Source organism: Genypterus blacodes, unplaced genomic scaffold, assembly GCF_046128005.1.
Source record: "Genypterus blacodes isolate CSIRO-AG114 ecotype Tasmania unplaced genomic scaffold, CSIRO-AGI_Gbla_v1 ptg000072l_1, whole genome shotgun sequence".
Taxonomy (NCBI): Eukaryota; Metazoa; Chordata; class Actinopteri; order Ophidiiformes; family Ophidiidae; genus Genypterus; species Genypterus blacodes.
The window spans coordinates 3,849,550-3,875,452 of record NW_027466882.1 but is presented as its reverse complement, the minus strand read 5'-3'; the positions used below and the strand labels follow the sequence as shown (position 1 = coordinate 3,875,452).

At 43.1% G+C, this 25,903-nt stretch overlaps 12 non-coding genes and 3 pseudogenes across 12 annotated transcripts; all 15 read left to right on the top strand.

Moving 5' to 3' along the window:
• Nucleotides 1–3,444: 3,444 nt before the first annotated feature.
• On the top strand, nt 3,445–3,563 carry LOC143005950 (5S ribosomal RNA). Its single transcript, XR_012964155.1, has one exon. It is a non-coding gene; the product is annotated as a 5S ribosomal RNA (ribosomal RNA).
• Nucleotides 3,564–3,808: 245 nt separating this feature from the next.
• Nucleotides 3,809–3,927, top strand: LOC143005854 (5S ribosomal RNA). The gene has a single exon (XR_012964092.1). It is a non-coding gene; the product is annotated as a 5S ribosomal RNA (ribosomal RNA).
• A 245-nt stretch (nt 3,928–4,172) lies between these two features.
• On the top strand, nt 4,173–4,291 carry LOC143005878 (5S ribosomal RNA). The gene has a single exon (XR_012964114.1). It is a non-coding gene; the product is annotated as a 5S ribosomal RNA (ribosomal RNA).
• Nucleotides 4,292–4,739: 448 nt separating this feature from the next.
• Nucleotides 4,740–4,858, top strand: LOC143005966 (5S ribosomal RNA). The gene has a single exon (XR_012964170.1). It is a non-coding gene; the product is annotated as a 5S ribosomal RNA (ribosomal RNA).
• A 471-nt stretch (nt 4,859–5,329) lies between these two features.
• Nucleotides 5,330–5,438, top strand: LOC143005913 (5S ribosomal RNA; annotated as a pseudogene).
• Nucleotides 5,439–5,683: 245 nt separating this feature from the next.
• On the top strand, nt 5,684–5,802 carry LOC143005870 (5S ribosomal RNA). Its single transcript, XR_012964107.1, has one exon. It is a non-coding gene; the product is annotated as a 5S ribosomal RNA (ribosomal RNA).
• A 463-nt stretch (nt 5,803–6,265) lies between these two features.
• On the top strand, nt 6,266–6,384 carry LOC143005896 (5S ribosomal RNA). The gene has a single exon (XR_012964120.1). It is a non-coding gene; the product is annotated as a 5S ribosomal RNA (ribosomal RNA).
• Nucleotides 6,385–6,629: 245 nt separating this feature from the next.
• On the top strand, nt 6,630–6,748 carry LOC143005871 (5S ribosomal RNA). The gene has a single exon (XR_012964108.1). It is a non-coding gene; the product is annotated as a 5S ribosomal RNA (ribosomal RNA).
• A 463-nt stretch (nt 6,749–7,211) lies between these two features.
• Nucleotides 7,212–7,330, top strand: LOC143005924 (5S ribosomal RNA). The gene has a single exon (XR_012964131.1). It is a non-coding gene; the product is annotated as a 5S ribosomal RNA (ribosomal RNA).
• Nucleotides 7,331–7,790: 460 nt separating this feature from the next.
• LOC143005952 (5S ribosomal RNA) lies at nt 7,791–7,909 on the top strand. The gene has a single exon (XR_012964157.1). It is a non-coding gene; the product is annotated as a 5S ribosomal RNA (ribosomal RNA).
• Nucleotides 7,910–8,372: 463 nt separating this feature from the next.
• LOC143005912 (5S ribosomal RNA) lies at nt 8,373–8,481 on the top strand (annotated as a pseudogene).
• Nucleotides 8,482–14,874: 6,393 nt separating this feature from the next.
• LOC143005891 (5S ribosomal RNA) lies at nt 14,875–14,993 on the top strand (annotated as a pseudogene).
• A 466-nt stretch (nt 14,994–15,459) lies between these two features.
• Nucleotides 15,460–15,578, top strand: LOC143005863 (5S ribosomal RNA). The gene has a single exon (XR_012964100.1). It is a non-coding gene; the product is annotated as a 5S ribosomal RNA (ribosomal RNA).
• A 245-nt stretch (nt 15,579–15,823) lies between these two features.
• On the top strand, nt 15,824–15,942 carry LOC143005938 (5S ribosomal RNA). Its single transcript, XR_012964144.1, has one exon. It is a non-coding gene; the product is annotated as a 5S ribosomal RNA (ribosomal RNA).
• A 445-nt stretch (nt 15,943–16,387) lies between these two features.
• Nucleotides 16,388–16,506, top strand: LOC143005957 (5S ribosomal RNA). Its single transcript, XR_012964162.1, has one exon. It is a non-coding gene; the product is annotated as a 5S ribosomal RNA (ribosomal RNA).
• The last annotated feature ends 9,397 nt before the right edge of the window (nt 16,507–25,903 follow it).

Sequence of the window (25,903 nt, the reverse complement as noted above, 5' to 3'; positions counted from 1 at the left end):
GAGTGGTCTACTACTTTCTTCCACGAACCCCTGATGGTAGGCCTTGCCTTGATCTAACACTGAAAACCATGCACTCCCATGTAAACTATCTAGCATATCTTGAATGCAGGGAATAGGGTGGCGATCTGGCAGAGACTTACGGTTGAGTTCTCTGTAGTCACAGCACAGACGGAGGTTCCCATCTTTTTTCCGCACACAGACAATGGGAGATGAGTAATGTGACCTAGATTTTTGGATCCAGCCCCTATTTAACAAGTCTTCTAAGTACTGTTTTACTTCTTTGTGAAGTGGCTTAGGCACAGACACATAGGTACGTCTTACCGGTGTTGTATCTGTGAGTCTGATTTTCAGTTGTAGGGAAGGGATGTATCCCACATCATCATCGTCTCTGGCGAACGCTCTGCATTCCTCCCTCAACATCTGCTTCACTTGTCGCTGCTGAGCAAGGGGGAGGTGAATCAGTGTGATTGGTGGGTCCCACCTTTCCTCGTCCACCGCTGTCCTTCCATCAGGCTCAGGCTCATCCTCCCTGCTGACCTCTGGACGTTCGACTGGAGAAGCTGGTCGGGGAGTGACTGGCTTGGCGTCCACTGGATAGACAGCTTTGACCAGTTGAACCTGCCCCAACACTGTGCGTGGGCTCAGGGTGACATCATGACAGGTGTAATTGGTGATGGGCAATGCTATGCGAGAATATGTCCCTTCGCTAAGAGTCATCATGCTCTCTGACATACTCAGGCCATCTGGCCAGGGGGCATGTTCATCAGGCAGAAAAAGGGCTTCTTGACTGGACAGTAGAGGACCTGTTCTCACAGCACATTTTATAGTTCTCACCTGACCTGCTGGGATCACTTCCTTCTGCCTGCCCACTCTCACTAGGCCGTCACTGCACTCAGGGTCACTGTTTTGAATAATTTTCACTAACATTTCAGTCTTTTTACAGCTAAAAGAGAAAGCTGTGCTCACAGCCTGTGTTATTACTTCATGTGGACCCTCCACACCATTCTTTAACAACAGTTCAATTACATTGTAACCAATGATTGGCTCTTCTGCTGCTCCTTTCTCACCCGTCACGAGCATGGGCACCTGAAGCGTGAACTCTGGAGCATGTGATGGGTCTAGGTGGAACGTGACCTCCACCCAGCCTAGGAAAGGGATGTCGGTCTGGTTGACAGCTTTCCCCACAAAAGGACCAGGGCCGAGGAGTTCTTCAGTGCTCCGTACCTTCACCTCTGGGATGCAGTTCTTCCTCCAGGTCTCATTGATAAGGCAGACTTGCGATCCAGTGTCCCATAAGGCTTGAGTCTTCACCCCATCTAGGTAGCAACTCACCATGCACTTCTTTCCAATAAGTCTCAGCAGCTGTGAATGGTGACGAGGGGAGATGTGGCTAATATAAGCAGAACCTGCCAATCTTCCACCTGGGGAACACCTTTCTGCTCGCAGTCTCTCTTCTAATTGTACAATGCTTTCTCTAAGAATAGTAGGGGTGTTGAGTGACCTGCTATGCTGTTCTTGAGTGTCAGGGGAGGTACATTCTACAGTCTGTCCTTTGATATTAGCTGAATCAGTGTTGCCTCTTGAGTTCCTTTGGCCTCTGCATCCTCTTGAGAGGTGTCCACTCAGGCCACATTTGAAGCAGTGGTCACACTGTTCCTCTTCACCCCGGTCTTGACATCCTCTGCATGCCCTCTTCCCTCTGTTTTGGAACTGGTGAGATGGTCGTGCTGAGTACTGAACATTCTTCCTCAGCTCAGCCACTTCCTCTCTCAGCTGTTTCACTGCATCCATCAGTTCAGTTTCTGAAGAGCTTTTTGGAGTTTTTATCTTCTGACTTTTAACACTGGCCTTGACTGAAGTGCTGTGTTCAGATGGCTGGTCATTGTCTGTTTCCCTGTCACTATACAGCTGGTAAGTAGTTGTTTCTGTTTTTAGCTCATTTATTCTGGCTGGCTTATTTGGGATACTTTTCTTCAATTTCTGCTGTGTCTCCCAATCAACAGCAGCAGCATCATTCATTTTCTCTATCAATATCTCGTCAGTCACTCCTAGATCATCTAGGTGAGGTTTCAGCTGCATTTTAACATTATCACTCAGTAGTCCTGTACTGACTGACCTAAGAAACTTTTTCTGAATGAGGTCTGGCTATACTGTACATCTGAGCTGGCATCTTCTGCAGCCGCCAGTAGCTTCTCTTTGAGTTCAATTGCACGAAAAAGAAAATTCTGAGGGGATTCTTTTGCATCTTGAGTTATGTTAATGAGTCTGTGGAACATATCTGTAGTGTTGTTTTCTTTGAAATGGGCTTTAAGAATCGTCTTCAACTGCACGAGTGTCAAATTATTTTTGGCTTCCAGCATATCACGTAAACTGAGCCCTGGTGTAGCAGCTTTTACTACGGCTTCAACAATTTCTACATCGCTGTGGCCTTTACGTTTTTCAGAGTCTATTTGGTACATGAGGTTAGTGTATGATAACTTGTCTTTCTGCCCCAATTCACCTATCTGGCCATTAATCCGAAACTCGCGTCTGATAACCACTTCAGGGGCTCTGGAGAATGGGAGTTCTGGCGGGCTAGCCGTCCTGTTCATTTTTTCCCGAAGCCGACTCATTTCCTCCTCGAGCATTTTGGTCGACGTCTGGAATGTCAACTGCATTTCAGCATACTGTTTTTGTAGCTTTTGTAGCTCCTCTTCATTTTTATCATACCTCTCTGGTTTGGGCGCGTTTTCTCTCAATCGCTTAGCTGTAGCTAACAACTCTTGCCCAAATGTCTCTGCTACATCTTGTTCCTCCTCTTCAAAAGCATTCTCTACTGACTCATTAATTGCTCGGATCAACGTGTGTTTCTTCTCCTTGTCTGATGAAACTTTAGCTCGGATACACACTTCTTTTAGCTGTTCCACGTTTAGCCGACACAGTAGCTCCGTTAGCTGATCCTGTAACTGCTCCAGCTCCATTTTGCGTGTTCCAACGTTCGTTCTTTTTTTTTTTCTTCAGACTTCTTTTTTGTATCACGTTGAGTCCCTGTTCGGGCGCCAATTTTGTTGCACACTTGAAGAAAGTAATACTCTCAACGGCGTGCTGGGAAAAAGTTTTTCGTTTAATCCAAAGTTTCCACAATACAGCTCACTTCACCATTTACATCTCCCGCCTTCCGTTCTCAGTGGCTACTTCTTCTCTCTCTCACCGTTATGCAACTGCATTATATCCCAGTACTACAGCGCCACTTCTGGCCAAAACATGCAACAACATCGTAACAAAAGAAAATAAAAGGCCACAACTTAATGGAAAAGGGACCAAAGAAAAGACTAAATGGGGGGTATGTCACAAAGGCATCATGTAAATTGTGATATACATGAACTTGAGTGTAGTCATGTGTACACGGTGACTTGAACTGGGTCTGTCTCACCGATAAAGAGCCTCTTGGTGGCTGCTCTCCTCGTTTACGGCCATACCACTCTGAACACACCCGATCTCGTCTGATCTCGGAAGCTAAGCAGCGTCGGGCCAGGTTAGTACTTGGATGGGAGACTGCCTGGGAATACCCGGTGCAGTAAGCATTTTGGCCCTCTGAGCAGCAGGCCTCACCTGGTCCTCCTCCCTCATATTTCACTCCCTCTGTGAACACGCAATTTCCCTCGGGAGTATAAAGTTGTATCTTATCTTATCTGAAATGTTAGTGTTCTTCTGATGAAGGCATCATGTAAATTGTGATAAACATGAACTTGAGTGTAGTCATGTGTACACGGTGACTTGAACTGGGTCTGTCTCACCTATAAAGAGCCTCTGTGTGGCTGCTCTCCTCGTTTACGGCCATACCACTCTGAACACGCCCGATCTCGTCTGATCTCGGAAGCTAAGCAGCGTCGGGCCAGGTTAGTACTTGGATGGGAGACCGCCTGGGAATACCCGGTGCCGTAAGCATTTTGGCCCTCTGAGCAGCAGGCCTCACCTAATCCTCCTCCCTCATGTTTCACTCCCTCTGTCAACACGCAATTTCCCTCGGGAGAATAAAGTTGTATCTTATCTTATCTGAAATGTTAGTGTTCTTCTGATGAAGGCATCATGTAAATTGTGATATACATGAACTTGAGTGTAGTCATGTGTACACGGTGACTTGAACTGGGTGTGTCTCACCTATAAAGAGCCTCTGTGTGGCTGCTCTCCTCGTTCACGGCCATACCTCTCTGAACACGCCCGATCTCTTCTGATCTCAGAAGCTAAGCAGCGTCGGGCCAGGTAAGTACTTGGATGGGAGACCGCCTGGGAATACCCGGTGCCGTTAGCATTTTGGCCCTCTGAGCAGCAGGCCTCACCTGGTCCTCCTCCCTCATGTTTCACTCCCTCTGTCAACACCCAATGTCCCTCGGGAGAATAAAGTTGTATCTTATCTTATCTTATATCAAAGCATACATTCAGAAAATGAGTATTGCACATGGGCATAATATGAGAAGATTGAATGCACATGAGAAGTGAAGTACACGAGCCACCGTGTGACAATGATGATGATGATGATGATGAAAGTGAGCGTCAGAGATGTTAGTGGTCCCTCTTTATGTTCTATATGATGATTATCAGTTTCATTAGGTAAGACTTCATTATCCAGAAATGTGTGTTTCTGATGAAGGCATCATGTAAATTGTGATATACATGAACTTGAGTGTAGTCATGTGTACACGGTGACTTGAACTGGGTCTGTCTCACCTATAAAGAGCCTCTGTGTGGCTGCTCTCCTCGTTTACGGCCATACCACTCTGAACACGCCTGATCTCGTCTGATCTCGGAAGCTAAGCAGCGTCTGGCCAGGTTAGTACTTGGATGGGAGACCGCCTGGGAATACCCGGTGCCGTAAGCATTTTGGCCCTCTGAGCAGCAGGCCTCACCTGGTCCTCCTTCCTCATGTTTCACTCCCTCTGTGAACACGCAATTCCCCTCGGGAGAATAAAGTTGTATCTTATCTTATCTTATATGAAAGCATACATTCAGAAAATGAGTATTGCACATGATCATAATATGAGAAGATTGAATGCACATGAGAAGTGAAGTACACGAGCCACTGTGTGAGATGATGATGATGATGATGATGATGATGATGATGATAATGATGATGAAAGTGAGCGTCAGAGATGTTAGTGGTCCCTCTTTATGTTCTATGTGATGATTATCAGTTTCATTAGGTAAGACTTCATTATCCAGAAATGTGTGTTTCTGATGAAGGCATCATGTAAATTGTGATATACATGAACTTGAGTGTAGTCATGTGTACACGGTGACTTGAACTGCGTCTGTCTCACCTATAAAGAGCCTCTGTGTGGCTGCTCTCCTAGTTTAAGGCCGTACCACTCTGAACACGCACAATCTCGGAAGCTAAGCAGCGTCGGGCCAGGTTAGTACTTGGATGGGAGACCGCCTGGGAATACCCGGTGCCGTAAGCATTTTGGCCCTCTGAGCAGCAGGCCTCACCTGGTCCTCCTCCCTCATGTTTCACTCCCTCTGTCAACACGCAATTTCCCTCGGAAGAATAAAGTTGTATCTTATCTTTTCTGAAATGTTAGTGTTCTTCTGATGAAGGCATCATGTAAATCGTGATATACATGAACTTGAGTGTAGTCATGTGTACACGGTGACTTGAACTGGGTCCGTCTCACCTATAAAGAGCCTCTGTGTGGCTGCTCTCCTCGTTTACGGCCATACCACTCTGAACACGCCCGATCTCGTCTGATCTCGGAAGCTAAGCAGCGTCGGGCCAGGTTAGCACTTGGATGGGAGACCGCCTGGGAATACCCGGTGCAGTAAGCATTTTGGCCGTCTGAGCAGCAGGCCTCACCTGGTCCTCCTCCCTCATGTTTCACTCCCTTTGTCAACAACCAATGTCCCTCGGGAGAATAAAGTTGTATCTTATCTTATCTTATATGAAAGCATACATTCAGAAAATGAGTATTGCACATGGGCATAATATGAGATGATTGAATGCACATGAGGAGTGAAGTACAGGAGCCACTGTGTGACGATGATGATGATGATAATGATGATGATGATGAGGATAAAAGTGAGCGTCAGAGATGTAAGTGGTCCCTCTGTATGTTCTATGTGATGATTATCAGTTTCATTAGGTAAGACTTCATTATCCAGAAATGTGTGTTTCTGATGAAGGCATCATGTAAATTGTGGTATACATGAACTTGAGTGTAGTCATGCGTACAAGGGGACTTGAACTGGGTCTGTCTCACCTATAAAGAGCCTCTGTGTGGCTGCTCTCCTTGTTTACGGCCATACCACTCTGAACACGCCCGATCTCGTCTGATCTCGGAAGCTAAGCAGCGTCGGGCCAGGTTAGTACTTGGATGGGAGACCGCCTGGGAATACCCGGTGCCGTTAGCATTTTGGCCCTCTGAGTAGCAGGCCTCACCTGGTCCTCCTCCCTCATGTTTCACTCCCTCTGTCAACACGCAATTTCCCTCGGGAGAATAAAGTTTTATCTTACCTTATCTGAAATGTTAGTGTTCTTCTGATGAAGGCATCATGTAAATTGTGATATACATGAACTTGAGTGTAGTCATGCGTACACGGTGACTTGAACTGGGTCTGTCTCACCTATAAAGAGCCTCTGTGTGGCTGCTCTCCTAGTTTACGGCCATACCACTCTGAACACGCCCGATCTCGTCTGATCTCAGAAGCTAAGCAGCGTCGGGCCAGGTTAGCACTTGGATGGGAGACCGCATGGGAATACCCGGTGCCGTAAGCATTTTGGCCCTCTGAGCAGCAGGCCTCACCTGGTCCTCCTCCCTCATGTTTCACTCACTCTGTGAACACGCAAGTTCCCTTGGAGGAATAAAGTTGTATCTTATCTTATCTTATATCAAAGCATACATTCAGAAAATGAGTATTGCACATGGGCATAATATGAGAAGATTGAATGCACATGAGAAGTGAAGTACACGAGCCACTGTGTGACAATGATGATGATGATGATGATGATGATGATGATGATGAAAGTGAGCGTCAGAGATGTAAGTGGTCCCTCTGTATGTTCTATGTGATGATTATCAGTTTCATTAGGTAAGACTTCATTATCCAGAAATGTGTGTTTCTGATGAAGGCATCATGTAAATTGTGATATACATGAACTTGAGTGTAGTCATGTGTACACGGTGACTTGAACTGGGTCTGTCTCACCTATAAAGAGCCTCTGTGTGGCTGCTCTCCTCGTTTACGGCCATACCACTCTGAACACGCCCGATCTCGTCTGATCTCGGAAGCTAATCAGCGTCGGGCCAGGTTAGTACTTGGATGGGAGACCGCCTGGGAATACCCGGTGCCGTAAGCATTTTGGCCCTCTGAGCAGCAGGCCTCACCTGGTCCTCCCCCCTCATGTTTCACTCCCTCTGTCAACACCCAATGTCCCTCGGGAGAATAAAGTTGTATCTTATCTTATCTTATATGAAAGCATACATTCAGAAAATGAGTATTGCACATGGGCATAATATGAGAAGATTGAATGCACATGAGAAGTGAAGTACACCAGCCACTGTGTGACGATGATGATGATGATGATGATGATGATGATGATGAAAGTGAGCGTCAGAGATGTTAGTGGTCCCTCTTTATGTTCTATGTGATGATTATCAGTTTCATTAGGTAAGACTTCATTATCCAGAAATGTGTGTTTCTGATGAAGGCATCATTAAAATTGTGATATACATGAACTTGAGTGTAGTCATGTGTACACGGTGACTTGAACTGGGTCTGTCTCACCTATAAAGAGCCTCTGTGTGGCTGCTCTCCTCGTTTACGGCCATACCACTCTGAACACGCCTGATCTCGTCTGATCTCGGAAGCTAAGCAGCGTCGGGCCAGGTTAGTACTTGGATGGGAGACCGCCTGGGAATACCCGGTGCCGTAAGCATTTTGGCCCTCTGAGCAGCAGGCCTCACCTGGTCCTCCTCCCTCATGTTTCACTCCCTCTGTGAACACGCAAGTTCCCTCGGGAGAATAAAGTTGTATCTTATCTTATCTTATATGAAAGCATACATTCAGAACATGAGTATTGCACATGGGCATAATATGAGAAGATTGAATGCACATGAGAAGTGAAGTACACGAGCCACTGTGTGACGATGATGATGATGATGATGATGATGATGATGATGATGAAAGTGAGCGTCAGAGATGTTAGTGGTCCCTCTTAATGTTCTATGTGATGATTATCAGTTTCATTAGGTAAGACTTCATTATCCAGAAATGTGTGTTTCTGATGAAGGCATCATGTAAATTGTGATATACATGAACTTGAGTGTAGTCATGTGTACACGGTGACTTGAACTGCGTCTGTCTCACCTATAAAGAGCCTCTGTGTGGCTGCTCTCCTAGTTTAAGGCCGTACCACTCTGAACACGCACAATCTCGGAAGCTAAGCAGCGTCGGGCCAGGTTAGTACTTGGATGGGAGACCGCCTGGGAATACCCGGTGCCGTAAGCATTTTGGCCCTCTGAGCAGCAGGCCTCACCTGGTCCTCCTCCCTCATGTTTCACTCCCTCTGTCAACACGCAATTTCCCTCGGGAGAATAAAGTTTTGTCTTATCTTATTTGAAATGTTAGTGTTCTTCTGATGAAGGCATCATGTAAATTGTGATATACATGAACTTGAGTGTAGTCATGTGTACACGGTGACTTGAACTGGGTCTGTCTGACCTATAAAGAGCCTCTGTGTGGCTGCTCTTCTTGTTTACGGCCATACCACTCTGAACACGGAAGTCAGAGGAGGTGTGTGTGAGCTCCAGGCGTGCGTGTATTTTGACTGATCCTGTGCGGCAATTTTGATTTTGAGTTTGAACTGTGGCGTTTCTTTAAGCCCAGATTTTTCGTTTCTTTGATAGCTCGGTTTTTGGAGCCACCCCCAGCAGTTTTGACTGTCTGGGGGACACTTTAAGTTATTTGTTTGTTTGGTTTGTGTTTTCCTGATGGAAAATAGTTTATACTGTGCTCCAAGTATGGTGAGAACCAGAGGAAAGGGAGCCAGAGTTGCTGCACCGGGCCCGGACCGGACGGCCGAGGCAAGCGAGCCGATGGTGAAAGACGATCGGGCGTACAGGACCGTGGACGGTCAGAATATGACGGGAGAAATGGAGGACACACGTGCGGTGACAGCTCCTGACGTAGCTGAAAATGCGGAAGGAGGAAGAGGGCAGGAGAGAGAAATCATCAGAGAGGAAGAGATACGGATTATTAAGGATAAAGCTGAAGAGTTTCAGCAAAATTTAACGCTCGCCCTGGAGCTGATTGGAGAAGATAAAGTGACCGCAATGGAGCTGATCCAGGCAATACAAGACACTTGTGGGAAAATCATCGCCTGCCGGTACACGGGCAGAAATAAATATGAGATCACAATGAATCACCCGAAGGGGAAAGAAAGACTATTGGACGGCATAAAAATTGGACAGACCGCGATCATGTCCAAGGAGTTATGTAATGATGAGCTGGTGGTCTCGTTTCTGGGGCTGCCGGCGTATATCACGGACAGCGTCATTCTGGGCAAGCTGAACAGCTGGGGAGTGAGTGCAGTATCCCCGATCATCAGGAGAATGTGGCCGGGAACTAGAATTGCTGACGGAACAAGATACGTGAAAGTTAAATTCACGGAGACGGTCCAATCACTTCCATATTCGACCAAGTTTGAGACGGCTTTTGGAGCAGAGTTCTTCAGAGTTTTGCACGACAAACAGGTGAAAGTGTGCAGACAGTGCATACAGACTGGTCATATCCTGAGGGACTGTCCAGATTTCCTTTGTAGAAAATGTGGAGAGCAGGGGCACTATGCAAGGGAGTGCATGGGCAGAGGGAACAAATGCCAGAGCTGCAAAAAGGAGAGCAGCAGATGTGTTTGTGAGGACGTTGATCATGCTCCAGGGACGGGAGGAAAGCAACGTGAGGAGCAGGAAGAATCGAGAGAGAATATCTCTGAGAGGGAGGAGACCGAGAAGGATCGTGCGGAGGGGGAAGCGGAGAAAGGAAGAGACATATTGGAGTCGGACGGAGAGCAAGGAATGGAGGTGAGAGGATCGACAGCTGAGGTGCCGGGACATGGAGACGCAGCAGAGGGGCAGAGTGTGAATACATCGGAGAGAAAGGAGAGGAAGGTGAAAATTGTTCAACTTCAGCGGCCCCCAGAATCAGACTCAGAGATATGCTTGACGGGGTCTCAAGAGTCGGGGAACTCGGAGTCTGATATGGACCTCGGAAACAGCCAGGAGCTGGGGAAGAGAAGACTGCAATGGATGCTGAAGACAAGGGGATCAAAAAGAGGAAAAAGTAAGACGTGAACTGTAGCATAAAGATGATGGGCCTGATTTATCTCTATGTATTTACAATGTTAAAAATACTATCGCAAAACACAAACGGCTTAAGATGTATTAACAAGATGCGAGATGTTTTAAGGGTGGATACTTTTGACATCCTCTGTGTACAAGAGACTAAGTGGACAAGGGAGTGGAGAAGCTATCTGAGGGATACATGGGCTGGAAAAGTGTGGGCAAACAACGGTGTAAATGGACGAGCCGGAGTCGCTATTTTTGCTAAAGGAGATAAGATCAAAAATGTTAAGGAAATAGTGAAGGATGATGAGGGAAGGGTGATCGGTATTGAATTTATTTACAGGAATGTGCTTTACAAACTTTTGAATATTTATGCACCGAATGAGGACAACAAGCGTGGAATTTTCTTTGATCAACTAAAACCGCATTTGGGAGGGAACATTTGTGTAGTGGGGGATTTTAACTGTGCACTTACGAGATTGGATATATCAAGCAACAATACATACAAAAGTGATATAAGTAGGAAATCGCTAAATGAGCTTTTTGACTATTTCAACCTGGTAGATCTGTGGAGGGTGCGCAATATGGGAGAAAGGGGCTTTTCCAGACGACAGACGGTTCTGGGGAAACTTAAACAGTCCAGGATTGACTTATGTCTATTAGCATCTGGGCTGGAAAAAAAGATTTCAAAATGCTGGTATGAGTTCACAGGGTTTAGCGATCATGCAAGGTTATGGGTGGAGCTGGGGGAGAAAGAGCACAAAGGTGGAGGGTTATGGTGTTTAAATAACAGTGTTTTGCTGGATGGAAAATATAGGGAGAAAGTTGAAAATCTACTGAAAGAAAGAAAAAGAGAACTGCAGGGTGAGGGTTGTATAAATATGGGGGAGTGGTGGGAGGAGGTGAAATTGCACATCAAAAAAGTGACAATAAACTATTGTAAAAATAAAATGGAGAAGGAAAGAAGAACTGAGTATAGTTTAAGAGACCAGATTAATAAAGAGCTGGAAAGGTCGATTGCAGAGGAAAACTTCAACAATCTAAAATATCTCATGCTGAGAAAACAATTAGATGAGCTTGAGAAGAAACGGAGCAGAGGGGCAGCTATCAGATCGAGGATGAAGGATATTTTAGAAGGGGAAAAGAATACAAGTTTCTTTTTAGGGCTTGAAAAAAGACAGCAAAAGAAAGCTCATCTGCAAAACCTGAAAAATGAAGAGGGTAAGACAATGGAGAAGACAGAGGAAATGCTGGAGGTGGCTCATAAACATTTTAAAACACTTTTTTCAAAGATGGAGGTAAACTCTACAGACCACAGTGTTTTTGAAGGGATAGAAAAAAAATTAGGGGAAGATGACAGAGCAGACTGTGATAAAAACATAACAGAGGAAGAATTGGAAAGAGCAATAAATGGTTTGAATAAGAACAAAAGTCCAGGGCTGGATGGGTTATCGGGGGAATTTTACATCACCTTTAAACAGGTGATGAAGCCAATTCTCCTGAGAATCTTTCAATGCATGGAGCGGGAGGGGAAAGCATCTGGGGACTTCTTCACGGGGCTAATCCGAGTGGTGTATAAGAATAAGGGTGACAAAGGTGATTTGGGGAATTATCGGCCAATTAGTCTGCTAAATACAGATTATAAAATACTGGCTAAAATCCTGGCAAACAGATTGAAGGAGGTGATAGGCACAGTGGTGAATCCCTGTCAGTGTTATGGTGTGGTAGGGAGAGTCATTAGTGACATCATCTTATCGATCCAGGACATCTTTGACAAAATGAATCAGAAGGGAGGGCTGTACATAGGGGTTGATTTAGAGAAGGCGTTTGATAGGGTGGATCATGATTTTTTGTTTAAAACACTGGAAAAGATGGGTTTCGGGGAAGGTTTCACTAAATGGATTAGGTTAATATATAGGAATGCCATCAGTAGGGTGAAAATAAACGGGAGGTTAACTGAGAGCTTCGCTCTGGAGAGGTCAATCAGGCAAGGATGCCCGCTTTCAGCTATGTTATACTCCATAGCGGCAGAACCCTTGTCTGCCCTCATTAGGAGGGACCCAGGGATTTTGGGGATTGAAATGGAAGATAAAACGGACACGAAAATCTACCAGTACGCAGATGACATAAGTATTACGGTTAGGGATGAGAGGAGTGTAGACAGGGTGCTGCAGCATGTAGAGTGCTATGAGAGGGCATCTGGGGCCAAAATCAATGGGGAAAAAACCGAGCTAATTGGCTTTGGTGATGGTTTCGATTGTGTAAATAAATGGAATTTTGTAAAGAGAAATTAAATGGTGAAGGTTTTGGGTGTATACGTAGGTAAGAATCGAGATGCAGCAACAAAACAAACGTGGGGTGAAATAGAGGGAAAAATCAAAATGCGATTGGATTTCTGGTCCGGGAGGAAATTGAATCTAAGGGGTAAAGTGATAGTAACTAACGCCCTCCTCCTGTCCAAGTGTCAGTATGCGCTAAGAGTCTGTGAAAAGCCGGACAGGGTAATAGGAAAGCTGAATGACATGATGAGTGCTTTCATCTGGAATAAAAAACAGCATTTGATAGCCAGGAAGGTGCTCATCAATGGGCAGAAGGAGGGCGGTTTGAAATTGGTGGACCTGAAAAGTAAAAAGCTTAGTGCACGGATTCGACTGTTAGGGAAATTTAGGGGAAACGCAAAGATTTACGCGTGGCAGAAGTGCCTCGACTCTTGCCTACAGGGGTGGGATAATAGAGGAGTGTTTAATCTATGTAGGGAAACGGAGCAAAGGGAAAGAGCACAGGTTAATGCATTTACAGGGGAAATACTTGAAGCGTGGAATATTTTACTGGGGGATTTAAAGTTTAGATGTGAGACTGCGGAGCAGGTGTTACACCAACCAGTTTTCAGAAAGCCGGCAATAAGGTGTCAGGGGAAGGTATTTTCAGGGAGGTACTTGGAGGAACTAGGTTTAAATCAGGTGAAGCACTTTATCCAAAGAGGTGGTGGATTTCTGCAGGAGGAAGTAATCCAGGAGGTCAGGGGAAGATTAGGGAAAGTGAGACCAATAGAGATCAAAAGACTATGCCAGAGAATTTTAGAGGGGTTACCTCGTAGCTGGGTGGCGCTGGTGAAGGGGAGGAGGGCAGAGAAGGCTCTGGAGTTGGTCAGTTTCTCCCTCATCCAAGGAGGGAAAGAGCATGACATACGATCAGTTAACTCCAAGATACTATATAGAGTGTTTTTGGGAAAGGAAAAGAAGAAAGCGGCAGCTGAGGAAGTATGGCTAAGGCAGTTCCATGGGCTTAAGAGGGAGCACATTTGGTCAGATCTAAATGTGAAGTTCATTTCATCAGAGTGCTTTGATACAAATTTCAGGCTCAGACACAATAGAATATTTGTCAATTTGGTGCTAAACCAGATAAATAGACTCAACAGCAAGGTTTGTGATATATGTGAGGTGGAAGTGGAGACATTTAGGCACTTTATTTTTGAATGTAAGGAGTTAAAAGTGTTTTTTGAGAAACTGGACCAATGCTTTCAAAAATGTAGAGTCACAATCACGGAAAAGGAAAAATGGGAGAGGTTTTTTCTATTTGGGTATAAGGAAAGGAAAGCAGGGGTGAACAAATGGCTTATCAATTACATTCTGAGTTATGCCAAACATGTCATCAGACTTCGGAGAAACTATTCACATTTCGAGGACAAAAAAGTGAACATCTGGAGATTTTTCTGTAACTTTATGAAAAGGAATGTGAGTCTGCTGTGGGATGGTGGGGACAAGAATTTCAAACAAAAGGTGCTGGAAGATAACTGTCTATTTGTGTGTGGAAATCAGGGTGGGGTGCAAATGTCAATAGGTCAAGGGTGAGGGGTGATGGGTGAAGGAAAAAAAAAAAAAAAGAAAAAAAAAAGATGTGATGAATGGTGTTATGGATTGTTGGAAATAATTTGATTTGATTTGAAATGACTTGTATTTACTTGTGTAAAATGTATTTGTAAAAATATTTATTTTTTGATAATAAAAGAGAAAAAAAAAAACACGCCCGATCTCATCTGATCTCAGAAGCTAAGCAGCGTCCGGCCAGGTTAGTACTTGGATGGGAGACCGCCTAGGAATACCCGGTGCCGTAAGCATTTTGGCCCTCTGAGCAGCAGGCCTCACTTGGTCCTCCTCCCTCATGTTTCACTCCCTCTGTGAACACACAGTTTCCCTCGGGAGAATAAAGTTGCATCTTATCCAATCTTATATGAAAGCATACATTCAGAAAATGAGTATTGCACATGGTCATAATATGAGAAGATTGAATGCACATGAGAAGTGAAGTACAAGAGACACTGTGTGACGATGATGATGATGATGATGAAAGTGAGTGTCAGAGATGTTAGTGGTCCCTCGTTATGTTCTATGTGATGATTATCAGTTTCATTTGGTTAGACCTCATTATCCAGAAATGTGTTCTTCTGATGAAGGCATCATGTAAATTGTGATATACATGAACTTGAGTGTAGTCATGTGTACACGGTGACTTGAACTGGGTCTGTCTCACCTATAAAGAGCCTCTGTGTGGCTGCTCTCCTCGGTACGGCCATACCACTCTGAACACGCCCGATCTCGTCTGATCTCGGAAGCTAAGCAGAGTCTGGCCAGGTTAGTACTTGCATGGGAGACCGCCTGGGAAAACCCGGTGCCGTAAGCATTTTGGCCCTCTGAGCAGCAGGCCTCACCTGGTCCTCCTCCCTCATGTTTCACTCCCTCTGTCAACACCCAATGCCCCTCGGGAGAATAAAGTTGTATCTTATCTTATCGTATATGAAAGCATACATTCAGAAAATGAGTATTGCACATGGGCATAATATGAGAAGATTGAATGCACATGAGAAGTGAAGTACACGAGCCACTGTGTGACGATGATGATGATGATGATGATGATGATGATGATGATGATGAAAGTGAGCGTCAGAGATGTTAGTGGTCCCTCTTTATGTTCTATGTGATGATTATCAGTTTCATTAGGTAAGACTTCATTATCCAGAAATGTGTGTTTCTGATGAAGGCATCATGTAAATTGTGATATACATGAACTTGAGTGTAGTCATGTGTACACGGTGACTTGAACTGGGTCTGTCTCACCTATGAAGAGCCTCTGTGTGGCTGCTGTCCTCGTTTACGGCCATACCACTCTGAACACGCCCGATCTCGTCTGATCTCGGAAGCTAAGCAGCGTCGGGCCAGGTTTGTGCTTGGATGGGAGACCGCCTTGGAATACCCGGTGCCGTAAGCATTTTGGCCCTCTGAGCAGCAGGCCTCACCTGGTCTTCCTCCCTCATGTTTCACTCCCTCTGTCAACACGCAATTTCCCTGAGGAGAATAAAGTTGTATCTTATCTTATCTGAAATGTTAGTGTTCTTCTGATGAAGGCATCATGTAAACTGTGATATACATGAACTTGAGTGTAGTCATGCGTACACGGTGACTTGAACTGGGTCTGTCTCACCTATAAAGAGCCTCTGTGTGGCTGCTCTCCTCGTTTACGGCCATACCACTCTGAACACGCCTGATCTCGTCTGATCTCGGAAGCTAAGCAGCGTCGGGCCAGGTTAGTACTTGGATGGGAGACCGCCTAGGAATACCCGGTGCCGTAAGCATTTTGGCCCTCTGAGCAGCAGGCCTCACCTGGTCCTCCTCCCTCATGTTTAACTCCCTCTGTGAACACGCAAGTTCCCTCGGGAGAATAAAGTTGTATCTTATCTTATCTTATATGAAAGCATACATTCAGAAAATGAGTATTGCACATGGGCATAATATGAGAAGATTGAATGCACATGAGGAGTGAAGTACACGAGCCACTGTGTGACAATGATGATGATGAGGATGAAAGTGAGCGTCAGTGATGTAAGTGGTCCCTCTGTATGTTCTATGTGATGATTACCAGTTTCTTTAGGTAAGACTTCATTATCCAGAAATGTGTGTTTCTGATGAAGGCATCATGTAAATTGTGATATATATGAACTTGAGTGTAGTCATGTGTACACGGTGACTTGAACTGGGTCTGTCTCACCTATAAAGAGCCTCTGTGTGGCTGCTCTCCTCGTTTACGGCCATACCACTCTGAACACGCCCGATCTCGTCTGATCTCGGAAGCTAAGCAGTGTCGGGCCAGGTTAGTACTTGGATGGGAGACCGCCTTGGAATACCCGGTGCAGTAAGCATTTTGGCCCTCTGAGCAGCAGGCCTCACCTGGTCCTCCTCCCTCATGTTTCACTCCCTGTGTCAACACCCAATGTCCCTCGGGAGAATAAAGTTGTATCTTATCTTATCTTATATGAAAGCATACATTCAGAAAATGAGTATTGCACATGGGCATAATATGAGATGATTGAATGCACATGAGGAGTGAAGTACACGAGCCACTGTGTGACGATGATGATGATGATGATGATGATGATGATGAAAGTGCGCAGCATCCAGGCAGAAATGCCATCAATGTGTGTAAACTTGGGGCAAATTGGGGAATATTGCAAATTTTCTAAAAATGTTGACCCGGGTCATCAATTTTTGAAACTGGAGAAAACTTGAAAAGCCCATATCTGTGACAAGGAAGGAGATAGAGAGCTGAAATTTCAGGCGCAGCATCCAGGCAGAAATGCCATCAATGTTTGTAACTTTGGGGCAAATTGGGGAATATTGAAAATTTTCTAAAAATGTTGACCCGGGTCATCAATTTTTGAAACTGGAGAAAACTTGAAAAGCCCATATCTGTGACAAGGAAGGAGATAGAGAGCTAAAATTTCAGACGCAGCATCCAGGCAGAAATGCCATCAATGTGTGTAAATTTGGGGCAAATTGGGGAATATTGAAAATTTTCTAAAAATGTTGACCCGCGGGTCATCGATTTCTGGAACTGGAAAAAACTTGAAAAGCCCATATCTGTGACAAGGAAGGAGATAGAGAGCTAAAATTTCAGACGCAGCATCCAGACAGAAATGCCATCAATGTGTGTAAATTTGGGACAAATTGGGGAATATTGAAAATTTTCTAAAAATGTTGACCCGCGGGTCATCGATTCTTGTAACTAGAGAAAACTTGAAAAGCCCATGTCTGTAACAAGGAAGGAGATAGAGAGCTACAATTTCAGACGCAGCATCCAGGCACAAATGCCATCAATGTGTGTAAATTTGGGGCAGATTGGGGAATATTGAAAATTTTCTAAAAATGTTGACCCGCGGGTCATCGATTCTTGTAACTAGAGAAAACTTGAAAAGCCCATGTCTGTAACAAGGAAGGAGATAGAGAGCTACAATTTCAGACGCAGCATCCAGGCACAAATGCCATCAATGTGTGTAAATTTGGGGCAGATTGGGGAATATTGAAAATTTTCTAAAAATGTTGACCCGGGTCATCAATTTTTGAAACTGGAGAAAACTTGAAAAGCCCATATCTGTGACAAGGAAGGAGATAGAGAGCTGAAATTTCAGGCGCAGCATCCAGGCAGAAATGCCATCAATGTGTGTAAATTTGGGGCGAATTGGGGAATATTGAAAATTTTCTAAAAATGTTGACCCGCGGGTCATCGATTCTTGAAACTAGAGAAAACTTGAAAAGCCCATATCTGTGACAAGGAAGGAGATAGAGAGCTAAAATTTCAGACGCAGCATCCAGACAGAGATGCCATCAATTTGTGTAAATTTGGGACAAATTGGGGATTATTGAAAATTTTCTAAAAATGTTGACCCCCGGGTCATCAATTTTTGAAACTGGAGAAAACTTGAAAAGCCCATATCTGTGACAAGGAAGGAGATAGAGAGCTGAAATTTCAGGCGCAGCATCCAGGCAGAAATGCCATCAGTGTTTGTAACTTTGGGGCAAATTGGGGAATATTGAAAATTTTCTAAAAATGTTGACCCGCGGGTCATCGATTCTTGTAACCAAAGAAAACTTGAAAAGCCCATGTCTGTGACAAGGAAGGAGATAGAGAGCTACAATTTCAGACGCAGCATCCAGGCAGAAATGCCATCAATGTGTGTAAATTTGGGGCAAATTGGGGAATATTGAAAATTTTCTAAAAATGTTGACCCGGGTCATCAATTTTTGAAACTGGAGAAAACTCGAAAAGCCCATATCTGTGACAAGGAAGGAGATAGAGAGCTACAATTTCAGACGCAGCATCCAGACAGAAATGCCATCAATTTGTGTAAATTTGGGACAAATTGGGGAATATTGGAAATTTTCTAAAAATGTTGACCCGGGTCATCAATTTTTGAAACTGGAGAAAACTTGAAAAGCCCATATCTGTGACAAGGAAGGAGATAGAGAGCTAAAATTTCAGATGCAGCATCCAGGCAGAAATGCCATCAATGTGTGTAAATTTGGGGCAAATTGGGGAATATTGAAAATTTTCTAAAAATGTTGACCCGGGTCATCAATTTTTGAAACTGGAGAAAACTTTAAAAGCCAATATCTGTGACAAGGAAGGAGATAGAGAGCTACAATTTTAGACGCAGCATCCAGGCAGAAATGCCATCAATGTGTGTAAATTTGGGGCAAATTGGGGAATATTGAAAATTTTCTAAAAATGTTGACCCGCGGGTCATCAATTTTTGAAACTGGAAAAAACTTGAAAAGCCCATATCTGTGACAAGGAAGGAGATAGAGAGCTAAAATTTCAGGCACCGCATCCAGGCAGAAATGCCATCAATGTGTGTAAATTTGGGGCAAATTGGGGAATATTGAAAATTTTCTAAAAATGTTGACCAGGGTCATCAATTTTTGAAACTGGAGAAAACTTTAAAAGCCCATATCTGTGACAAGGAAGGAGATAAAGAGCTGAAATTTCAGGCGCAGCATCCAGGCAGAAATGCCATCAATTTGTGTAAATTTAGGACAAATTGGGGAATATTGAAAATTTTCTAAAAATGTTGACCCGCGGGTCATCGATTCTTGTAACTAGAGAAAACTTGAAAAGCCCATGTCTGTGACAAGGATGGAGATAGAGAGCTACAATTTCAGACGCAGCATCCAGACAGAAATGCCATCAATGTGTGTAAATTTGGGACAAATTGGGGAATATTGAAAATTTTCTAAAAATGTTGACCCGGGTCATTAATTTTTGAAACTGGAGAAAACTTGAAAAGCCCATATCTGTGACAAGGAAGGAGATAGAGAGCTACAATTTCAGACGCAGCATCCAGGCAGAAATGCCATCAATGTGTGTAAATTTGGGGCAAATTGGGGAATATTGAAAATTTTGGAAAAAAGTTGACCCCCGGGTCATCAATTTTTGAAACTGGAGAAAACTTTAAAAGCCCATATCAGTGACAAGGAAGGAGATAGAGAGCTACAATTTCAGACGCAGCATCCAGACAGAAATGCCATCAATTTGTGTAAATTTGGGACAAATTGGGGAATATTGAAAATTTTCTAAAAATGTTGACCCGGGTCATCAATTTTTGAACCTGGAGAAAACTTGAAAAGCCCATATCTGTGACAAGGAAGGAGATAGAGAGCTACAATTTCAGACGCAGCATCCAGGCAGAAATGCCATCAATGTGTGTAAATTTTGGGCAAATTGGGGAATATTGAAAATTTTGGAAAAAAGTTGACCCCCGGGTCATCGATTTTTGAAACTGGAGAAAACTTGAAAAGCCCATATCTGTGACAAGGAAGGAGATAGAGAGCTGAAATTTCAGGCGCAGTTTCCAGGCAGAAATGCCATCAATTTGTGTAAATTTAGGGCAAATTGGGGAATATTGAAAATTTTCTAAAAATGTTGACCCGCGGGTCATCGATTCTTGTAACTAGAGAAAACTTGAAAAGCCCATGTCTGTGACAAGGAAGGAGATAGAGAGCTACAATTTCAGACGCAGCATCCAGGCAGAAATGCCATCAATGTGTGTAAATTTGGGGCAAATTGGGGAATATTGAAAATTTTGGAAAAAAGTTGACCCCCGGGTCATCGATTTTTGAAACTGGAGAAAACTTTAAAAGCCCATATCAGTGACAAGGAAGGAGATAGAGAGCTACAATTTCAGACGCAGCATCCAGACAGAAATGCCATCAATTTGTGTAAATTTGGGACAAATTGGGGAATATTGAAAATTTTCTAAAAATGTTGACCCGGGTCATCAATTTTTGAACCTGGAGAAAACTTGAAAAGCCCATATCTGTGACAAGGAAGGAGATAGAGAGCTACAATTTCAGACGCAGCATCCAGGCAGAAATGCCATCAATGTGTGTAAATTTGGGGCAAATTGGGGAATATTGAAAATTTGGGAAAAAAGTTGACCCCCGGGTCATCGATTTTTGAAACTGGAGAAAACTTGAAAAGCCCATATCTGTGACAAGGAAGGAGATAGAGAGCTGAAATTTCAGGCGCAGTATCCAGGCAGAAATGCCAAAATTTGTGTAAATTTGGGACAAATTGGGGAATATTGCAAATTTTCTAAAAATGTTGACCCGGGTCATCAATTTTTGAAACTGGAGAAAACTTGAAAAGCCCATATCTGTGACAAGGAAGGAGATAGAGAGCTAAAATTTCAGGCGCAGCATCCAGGCAGAAATGCCATCAATGTGTGTAAATTTGGGACAAATTGGGGAATATTGAAAATTTTCTAAAAATGTTGACCCGGGTCATCAATTTTTGAAACTGGAGAAAACTTGAAAAGCCCATATCTGTGACAAGGAAGGAGATAGAGAGCTAAAATTTCAGACGCAGCATTCAGGCAGAAATGCCATCAATGTGTGTAAATTTGTGGCAAATTGGGGAATATTGAAAATTTTCTAAAAAAGTTGACCCCCGGGTCATCGATTCTTGTAACTAGAGAAAACTTGAAAAGCCCATGTCTGTGACAAGGAAGGAGATAGAAAGCTACAATTTCAGACGCAGCATCCAGGCAGAAATGCCATCAATGTGTGTAAATTTGGGGCAAATTGGGGAATATTGAAAATTTTCTAAAAAAGTTGACCCCCGGGTCATCGATTCTTTTAACTAGAGAAAACTTGAAAAGCCCATGTCTGTGACAAGGAAGGAGATAGAGAGCTAAAATTTCAGGCACCGCATCCAGGCAGAAATGCCATCAATGTGTGTAAATTTGGGACAAATTGGGGAATATTGAAAATTTTGTAAAAAAGTTGACCCCCGGGTCATCGATTTTTGAAACTGGAGAGAACTTTAAAAGCCCATATCTGTGACAAGGAAGGAGATAGAGAGCTTAAATTTCAGGCACCGCATCCAGGCAGAAATGCCATCAATGTGTGTAAATTTGGGGCAAATTGGGGAATATTGAAAATTTTCTAAAAATGTTGACCAGGGTCATCAATTTTTGAAACTGGAGAAAACTTGAAAAGCCCATATCTGTGACAAGGAAGGAGATAAAGAGCTGAAATTTCAGGCGCATCATCCAGGCAGAAATGCCATCAATTTGTGTAAATTTAGGACAAATTGGGGAATATTGAAAATTTTCTAAAAATGTTGACCCGCGGGTCATCGATTCTTGTAACTAGAGAAAACTTGAAAAGCCCATGTCTGTGACAAGGATGGAGATAGAGAGCTACAATTTCAGACGCAGCATCCAGACAGAAATGCCATCAATGTGTGTAAATTTGGGACAAATTGGGGAATATTGAAAATTTTCTAAAAATGTTGACCCGGGTCATAAATTTTTGAAACTGGAGAAAACTTGAAAAGCCCATATCTGTGACAAGGAAGGAGATAGAGAGCTACAATTTCAGACGCAGCATCCAGGCAGAAATGCCATCAATGTGTGTAAATTTGGGGCAAATTGGGGAATATTGAAAATTTTGGAAAAAAGTTGACCCCCGGGTCATCGATTTTTGAAACTGGAGAAAACTTTAAAAGCCCATATCAGTGACAAGGAAGGAGATAGAGAGCTAAAATTTCAGACGCAGCATCCAGACAGAAATGCCATCAATGTGTGTAAATTTGGGGCAAATTGGGGAATATTGAAAATTTTCTAAAAAAGTTGACCCCCGGGTCATCGATTCTTGTAACTAGAGAAAACTTGAAAAGCCCATGTCTGTGACAAGGATGGAGATAGAGAGCTACAATTTCAGACGCAGCATCCAGACAGAAATGCCATCAATTTGTGTAAATTTGGGACAAATTGGGGAATATTGAAAATTTTCTAAAAATGTTGACCCGGGTCATCAATTTTTGAAACTGGAGAAAACTTGAAAAGCCCATATCTGTGACAAGGAAGGAGATAGAGAGCTACAATTTCAGACGCAGCATCCAGGCAGAAATGCCATCAATGTGTGTAAATTTGGGGCAAATTGGGGAATATTGCAAATTTTCTAAAAAAGTTGACCCCCGGGTCATCGATTCTTGTAACTAGAGAAAACTTGAAAAGCCCATGTCTGTGACAAGGATGGAGATAGAGAGCTACAATTTCAGACGCAGCATCCAGGCAGAAATGCCATCAATGTGTGTAAATTTGGGGCAAATTGGGGAATATTGCAAATTTTCTAAAAATGTTGACCCCCGGGTCATCGATTGTTGTAACTAGAGAAAACTTGAAAAGCCCATGTCTGTGACAAGGATGGAGATAGAGAGCTACAATTTCAGACGCAGCATCCAGACAGAAATGCCATCAATTTGTGTAAATTTGGGACAAATTGGGGAATATTGAAAATTTTCTAAAAATGTTGACCCGGGTCATCGATTTTTGAAACTGGAGAAAACTTTAAAAGCCCATATCTGTGACAAGGAAGGAGATAGAGATCTACAATTTCAGACGCAGCATCCAGGCAGAAATGCCATCAATGTGTGTAAATTTGGGGCAAATTGGGGAATATTGCAAATTTTCTAAAAAAGTTGACCCCCGGGTCATCGATTCTTGTAACTAGAGAAAACTTGAAAAGCCCATGTCTGTGACAAGGATGGAGATAGAGAGCTTCAATTTCAGACGCAGCATCCAGACAGAAATGCCATCAATTTGTGTAAATTTGGGACAAATTGGGGAATATTGAAAATTTTCTAAAAATGTTGACCCGGGTAATCAATTTTTGAAACTGGAGAAAACTTGAAAAGCCCATATCTGTGACAAGGAAGGAGATAGAGAGCTAAAATTTCAGACGCAGCATTCAGGCAGAAATGCCATCAATGTGTGTAAATTTGTGGCAAATTGGGGAATATTGAAAATTTTCTAAAAATGTTGACCCGCGGGTCATTTATTTTTGGAACTGGAGAAAACTTTAAAAGCCCATATCTGTGACAAGGAAGGAGATAGAGAGCTACAATTTCAGACGCAGCATCCAGGCAGAAATGCCATCAATGTTTGTAAATTTGGGACAAATTGGGGAATATTGAAAATTTTCTAAAAAGGTTGACCCGGGTCATCAATTTTTGAAACTGGAGAAAACTTTAAAAGCCAATATCTGTGACAAGGAAGGAGATAAAGAGCTACAATTTCAGACGCAGCATCCAGGCAGAAATGCCATCAATGTGTGTAAATTTGGAGCAAATTGGGGAATATTGAAAATTTTCTAAAAATATTGACCCCTGGGTCATCAATTTTTGAAACTGGAGAAAACTTGAAAAGCCCATATCTGTGACAAGGAAGGAGATAGAGAGCTAAAATTTCAGGCGCAGCATCCAGGCAGAAATGCGATCAATGTGTGTAAATTTGGGGCAAATTGGGGAATATTGAAAATGTTGGAAAAAAGTTGACCCCCGGGTCATCGATTTTTGAAACTGGAGAAAACTTTAAAAGCCCATATCTGTGACAAGGAAGGAGATAGAGAGCTAAAAATTCAGACGCAGCATCCAGACAGAAATGCCATCAATTTGTGTAAATTTGGGACAAATTGGGGAATATTGAAAATTTTCTAAAAATGTTGACCCGCGGGTCATCGATTCTTTTAACTAGAGAAAACTTGAAAAGCCCATGTCTGTGACAAAGAAGGAGATAGAGAGCTACAATTTCAGACGCAGCATCCAGACAGAAATGCCATCAATTTGTGTAAATTTGGGACAAATTGGGGAATATTGAAAATTTTCTAAAAATGTTGACCCGCGGGTCATCGATTCTTGTAACTAGAGAAAACTTGAAAAGCCCATGTCTGTGACAAAGAAGGAGATAGAGAGCTACAATTTCAGACGCAGCATCCAGGCAGAAATGCCATCAATGTGTGTAAATTTGGGGCAAATTGGGGAATATTGAAAATTTTCTAAAAATGTTGACCCGGGTCATCAATTTTTGAAACTGGAGAAGAATTGAAAAGCCCATATCTGTGACAAGGAAGGAGATAGAGAGCTAAAATTTCAGACGCAGCATCCAGACAGAGATGCCATCAATTTGTGTAAATTTGGGGCAAATTGGGGAATATTGAAAATTTTCTAAAAAAGTTGACCCCCGGGTCATCGATTCTTGTAACTAGAGAAAACTTGAAAAGCCCATGTCTGTGACAAGGAAGGAGATAGAAAGCTACAATTTCAGACGCAGCATCCAGGCAGAAATGCCATCAATGTGTGTAAATTTGGGGCAAATTGGGGAATATTGAAAATTTTCTAAAAAAGTTGACCCCCGGGTCATCGATTCTTTTAACTAGAGAAAACTTGAAAAGCCCATGTCTGTGACAAGGAAGGAGATAGAGAGCTAAAATTTCAGGCACCGCATCCAGGCAGAAATGCCATCAATGTGTGTAAATTTGGGACAAATTGGGGAATATTGAAAATTTTGTAAAAAAGTTGACCCCCGGGTCATCGATTTTTGAAACTGGAGAGAACTTTAAAAGCCCATATCTGTGACAAGGAAGGAGATAGAGAGCTTAAATTTCAGGCACCGCATCCAGGCAGAAATGCCATCAATGTGTGTAAATTTGGGGCAAATTGGGGAATATTGAAAATTTTCTAAAAATGTTGACCAGGGTCATCAATTTTTGAAACTGGAGAAAACTTGAAAAGCCCATATCTGTGACAAGGAAGGAGATAAAGAGCTGAAATTTCAGGCGCATCATCCAGGCAGAAATGCCATCAATTTGTGTAAATTTAGGACAAATTGGGGAATATTGAAAATTTTCTAAAAATGTTGACCCGCGGGTCATCGATTCTTGTAACTAGAGAAAACTTGAAAAGCCCATGTCTGTGACAAGGATGGAGATAGAGAGCTACAATTTCAGACGCAGCATCCAGACAGAAATGCCATCAATGTGTGTAAATTTGGGACAAATTGGGGAATATTGAAAATTTTCTAAAAATGTTGACCCGGGTCATAAATTTTTGAAACTGGAGAAAACTTGAAAAGCCCATATCTGTGACAAGGAAGGAGATAGAGAGCTAAAATTTCAGACGCAGCATTCAGGCAGAAATGCCATCAATGTGTGTAAATTTGTGGCAAATTGGGGAATATTGAAAATTTTCTAAAAATGTTGACCCGCGGGTCATTTATTTTTGGAACTGGAGAAAACTTTAAAAGCCCATATCTGTGACAAGGAAGGAGATAGAGAGCTACAATTTCAGACGCAGCATCCAGGCAGAAATGCCATCAATGTTTGTAAATTTGGGACAAATTGGGGAATATTGAAAATTTTCTAAAAAGGTTGACCCGGGTAATCAATTTTTGAAACTGGAGAAAACTTTAAAAGCCAATA